Source organism: Sinocyclocheilus grahami, unplaced genomic scaffold (assembly GCF_001515645.1).
Source record: "Sinocyclocheilus grahami isolate Dianchi unplaced genomic scaffold, SAMN03320097.WGS_v1.1 scaffold1740.1, whole genome shotgun sequence".
In the NCBI taxonomy this organism is placed as follows: domain Eukaryota; kingdom Metazoa; phylum Chordata; class Actinopteri; order Cypriniformes; family Cyprinidae; genus Sinocyclocheilus; species Sinocyclocheilus grahami.
Window position 1 is genome coordinate 44,138 of NW_015506919.1, and position 5,748 is coordinate 49,885.

The 5,748-nt window shown below is 36.6% G+C and overlaps 1 protein-coding gene and 1 long non-coding RNA gene across 3 annotated transcripts in view; one reads left to right on the forward strand and one right to left on the reverse strand.

The window, feature by feature from the left end:
- LOC107572373 (excitatory amino acid transporter 2-like) overlaps window positions 1–5,748 on the forward strand; it is a 66,080-nt gene that overhangs the window by 21,728 nt on the left and 38,604 nt on the right. The gene's annotated exons all lie outside the window — the stretch shown is intronic.
- Window positions 2,031–3,462, reverse strand: LOC107572374 (uncharacterized). Its single transcript, XR_001607330.1, has 3 exons — window positions 3,362–3,462; window positions 2,296–2,572; window positions 2,031–2,197 (listed from the first exon to the last, which is right to left on the reverse strand). It is a non-coding gene; the product is annotated as an uncharacterized lncRNA (long non-coding RNA).

Genomic DNA, 5,748 nt, shown 5'->3' on the forward strand with positions numbered 1-5,748 from the left:
CTCTAGTCTTGTTATGGTAAAGAAAGAAAGCCCCCACTTTTGTTTTTACATATGTTTCTCATCTGAGGTCAGTACATTCTGCCACGTAGGCCTGTTTTACACACAGGCATATGAGATTATAATGGAAGAATAACTGGATGTTCAAATGGTTATATTCCTAATGAATACACTTGAACAATTCATATTTTATCCAATAAAAATCTACTACAACCTCAAGCTGAAGCGAACTTGGGTTCTGCAGCAGGACAATGATCCAAAACACACCAGCAAGTCCACCTCTGAATGGCTGAAGAAAAACAAAATGAAGACTTTGGAGTTTCAAAGTCCTGACCTGAATCCTATTGAGATGCTGTGGCTATTGTGTAATTTTATTGAAGTATTATGTGAAAATGAAAGTAATCAATATATAAATTAATATGCTGAATTATGTTAACCCTGGATGTCATAGAACGAATAATAGTCTTTTCATTAGACAGTGAACCTTTCATTAGAAAGTACACTTGTGAACTTGAAATAATGTAATATTATTAGGAACACGTATAATGGTCTTTTTTTTCATTAGACAATGGACCTTTCAGTAGACAGAAGACGTAAACATGAAATAATCTAATATTATCAGGAGCAGGTGGATGGATGTGACGCACACCTCCACTACCAACCAATGAAATAAAAGCTTTTTTAAAAAATGGCTGATCGGACCACATTCCACCATTAAAAAACAAGGCCAAAAGAGTTGGAAACAATTGTGGCAAATCAGGTATCTATAACCAATAAAAAATAACCGGAACAAAGAAAAAACAGAAAATGACCAAATTTGGAGAGAACAAGGGGTATATAACATGAGCTGACGAAACAAAGACTTTGGAATGCTGTGACTGTCTTCCCGGCTTTGTTTCTTTGTTAAATAAAGTCTTATTTTGACATCTGGAACTCTGCTCCTCCACTTCATTGGCCGCACCCAAGAAAAATCCACAACATGGCATGACCTTAAAAAGGCGGTTTATGCTCGAAAATCCTCCAATGTGGCTGAATTACAACAATTCTGCATAGATGAGTGGACCAAAATTCCTCCACAGCGCTGTAAGAGACTCATTGCAAGTTATCGCAAACGCTTGATTGCAGTTGTTGCTGCTAAGGGTGGCCCAACCAGTTATTAGTTTTAGGGGGCAAACACTTTTTCACACAGGGCCATGCAGTTTTGGATTTTGTTTTCCCTTAATGATAAAAACCTTCATTTAAAAACTGCATGTTGTGTTCACTTGTGTTATCTTTTACTAATATTTAAATTTGTTTGATGATCTGAAACATTAAAGTGTGACAAACATGCAAAAAAACGAGAAATCAGGAAGGGGGCCAACACTTTTTCACAAAATTGTATATATATATATGTATGTATGTGTTTGTTTGTATGTATGTATGTATGTGTGTATATGTATATACAGTATATATACACCCAGTATATATACACCTTGCTACGTGTACTGTGTTAGGCTAACCGAGACTTGTCATTTGCACTTATATATTGTTGCTCTTTTGTTAGCTTTGACTGCTTTTATTGTCCTCATTTGTAAGTCGCTTTGGATAAAAGCGTCTGCTAAATGACTAAATAAAATAAAAATAAAAAATAAATAATTTGTAATTTAAGACAGAATCTAGTTCATTTGGTATTGAATTGCATTGTTAGTGTGTTTCAGTCCTTAAAACTCAAATGCTAATTTGTCCTTATTATTTGTTTCGACCTGATGGGAATATACGTGTGTGTCCTCCGGATTTGACATTCACTGTTGCCCCGAGTCTTGACCCCGGACAGTGTGTGTGTGTGTGTGTGTGTGTGTGTCTGTCTGTCTGTCTGTCTGTCTGTCTCTGTCTCTGTCTCTGTGTGTAAGCATGATACACTAGATCAGCACTGATATTATCAGTCCTTACTGCATAGACATCTGCATAGTCTGCATAGGAGATTTCTAGACTAATAATAATTTATATTGTACAAATCATGTCATTAGATTACTGATTTAACATATATTGCTGTGATGGATGTTTTATTTTTATTTTAGGTGTTTCAGTATATTTAATCTATATTTAACTCCAGTTTTATCAATTTATTAGGTTATAAGCGGTTGATGAGAGCAGTGTGTGTGTGTGTGTGTGTGTGTGTGTGTGTTTGCTCGATTGAAGAAGGGCCAAAAGGTTGTAATAGCTGTCAGAGAGACACAGGAAGAAAGAGAGTCAGAGAGAGAATCTTCTCCTCTGGAAGGTAGCATAAAATTGGGATAATCGCCATCAATTGTGCCTCACAGCGGGCTGCCATTCCTGAAAGAGTGATTCATCCCGATAGAGAGTGGATTGAGTGAGAGCAGAATGGGTCTTTGCCCCCCTCCAAGTCCATCCGCTGCTCTCCCACGGTGGGCATACGCATGACATCAGCGGGCTGAATGGAGCTGGCATCCTCCTCACCCCTCTCCATGCCAGATTAAACCAAAATCTTTGCCCGGGGGAGTAAGAGGGGGGCACTGCCACTTTTTCGGGTAGGACAAAAGGCCTCAGATGGGTAGCTGGGAAACTTCACATGGTCCTGGCCAAGTTAGAGAGAAACAAAAAGAGTGAATACCTTTCACTGGCCTCCTTTGGCATTGCATTGAGTCACATCAAACACACACACATACAGATATGTACACACACACACACACACACACACACACACACACTCTCTACAGTCCACACGTGTCGGCTTCCAAATGATGCCTGCTGAGGAATTTAAACTCAAGGGAGTCTGTGAAATCCTAAAAGTGGAAAAAGTGAAATTGACAAGAAATAATAACTATCTGATGTTCTGGCTTGGGTACTTAATTCAGAAGCTATAAAAATGACAAGCACTGGAGAAACCTGAGTAGCCTTGACTTAATGCACATATTAAATTATGCAGAACAAAATAATACAATTCACTTTGATTTAACTGAAATGCCCCATAATGCTTGATCAAAATGATTGATTCCACATAGAGTATGGCTGAGGAGATTCACCCTATTATCTGTAAAGTGCTTTGAGTAGAAGTATCCAGAAAAAAAATCCTAATTGTGAGGCCTATTGGTTTGGTTTTAATTTATCCTTTATTGTGTCCATTAGGAGAAATCTGCCTTGAGCAATCAAGAGGGCAGGTCAACAAACAACAATTCACTATACAGTTACGCTTCATCAATAGCCAAAAAAAAAAAAAGTTCAAATACTATTACTTCTTCATCTTCATAATGCTAGCTAGGACAGTTGATCTGACATTCCTGTATTTTGAGAGTGTCAGACAGGTTCAGGTGCTACAAACGGAGTATCCGGTGTCCTTTGGGTGAAAATGTCAGAATAATCTCACTCTTCAGAGGCTGGGATAGAATTTGATTCAGTCAAGCATTTTTAGATCTGAGTGAAATGTTGATATACATTGATGGTATAGATCAGCGGTGGCAAACTCCGGTCCTGGAGAGCTGCAGCCCTGCAGAGTTCAGCTCCAACCCTAATAAAAACTCACCTGCCTGTAGCTTCCTAGTAACCCTTCAGACCTTGATTAGCTTGTTCAGGTGTGTTTGATTAGGGTTGAAGCAAAACTCTGCAGGGCTGCGGCTCTCCAGGACTGACGTTCGCCACCCCCAGTATAGATGATCAACCAGTTGAGATTTAGCTCTGTTGAATATATAGTAAAATTATGCAACTATATGTGTGCTACCTTTCAGTGAGCAAGACTACATGGTGTTCACTTCTGACAAAGAAATCTAATGTATAGTTTATTTATCTTCTGTTTCTCTAATGTCATCCAGCATTACATTTGTTAATGAATGTTTTTTTTTCCATATATATTTTTGGTGACTTTGTTTGTAGTTTTATGTATGTGAGGGCAGCCCTAAAGCTGCATTCTCTAGAGTTTAGCTCCAGTTCGTAGTGACTAAACATGGCAGATCTGAGCCTGGTGTTGTTTTTACCTTTTGTCCAGCGGGTGGATGGTCACCGCTGTGCATTGTTAAAATGATATGGAGATTTGCCAGTAGTTTCACACTATGCAATTTTGGAGTCTTTGTTATTTAGCCTTTTTTTCTATAAATCTTATCCTTCTGTATATAATTATATGTAAGCATCCACATTAACACTTTGATTGCAGCAGAATTACTGACAGTAAAATGTCTGTTTCTGAAAGCTTGGGCTAAGGAATCGGGAAAGCACAAAAGTTACATAAATCCAGTGGCCAATTAAAAATAAAAAGTAAAAAATCAAGGGCCGTGGTGTGGTCAAATATTTATTTGGTGTGTGTGTGTTGAGTGGGTCCTGTTGCTAACCTTATGCAGTGATTACAAAACTTATTGTTAAATATATTTGTATTTAACAAAATAGATTTTTAACAAATGAACTTAAAACATCAAAATAACATGATCTTGAATTAAACATATCATGTCATAGTATTTTCACAGTGGTTCATAGCCATGAACTTGTCGAATGTTCATGTGCTAATGTATACTGTAGTCGTGTATGCCTGAGCAGGGCCGGACTGGGACAAAATTTCAGGCCAGGAAATCTCACACTCATCCAAGCCATCCCATACACCCACAACTAATTTTAAAACCACGGACAACATTATTTTTTGTATGGCCATTGCCAATTACACATTAAAAAAAGGCCATGCAAAAATAATTAAAGGTTCTCTCTTGAACTGCACCTTCACTTCCATTTTCCTTTTCAGTCTCTTCATTTTCCCTGATGTCTCTCAGTCTGTTACCTGTCAGTTTTTCATCAGCACGTCTACTGTTATGAACCTCATTGTAATCTGTTTGCACATAATATATATTTATTTTTAATTAATTTTAATTATATTAAATTAAATTTATTTTAGTTACATTTAAATTATTGCATTACTACCATGCGTTATTGTTTTATATTATAATGACTTAAATACATGAGATTTTTTAAAAACTATATATATATTTTTAAATTGCCTAAAAGTCAAAATTAGTACAATAATCATGACAATATCTTTATAGAAAAATCCTAATACTGAACTTATTACATTATCATGAGTTATATTTTTCCCTTACAAAAATTAACCATGGTTTTATTATTGTAAAAAATGTTTTTTTTTTTTTTCGTCAGATTGATTACCGTTTGTATAACCATTGTTTTACCACAGATACCATGGTTAAACTATGATTTGTGTAGTAATTATAGTATAGTATAGTAACTTTAACTATAGTAACCATGTTGTTTTTTTTTATTGGCAGTAAAACCATGGTTAATTTCCGTAAGGGTTGTGTTCTGCCCTAACTCCTTCTAAACCTATTATCAAACAATGTGAACATTTGTTTGCGAAATTACTACTGTAACTTTACAATAGATGATGTTAGCAAACTGTATTTTGAGTGATTATAGTAAATGAGCTGCTACTGCTAACAGTTTAATGCTTAATTAAGTAAACAAAGACACAACTACAATAGCATATTTACAGATAAAACTGACCTGCACTTGAAGTCCTAAATTGAAATGCACGGTAGTGTTGCCAGTCAAGACTAACCAATTCATTATTTATTAGAGATTTATTATCGAATGGCGAATTCTTTTGTACATTCGACGGGCATTAATAATAATAATAATAATGATAAATGCAGGGCAGCGAGCCAACTCGCCTGCCAGGCCACCGGAAATTCTCCCTATGGCCAGTCCAGGCCTGCTGAGCACCAGACTCTTTCTCTCTCTCTCTCTCTCTCTCTCTCTCTCTCC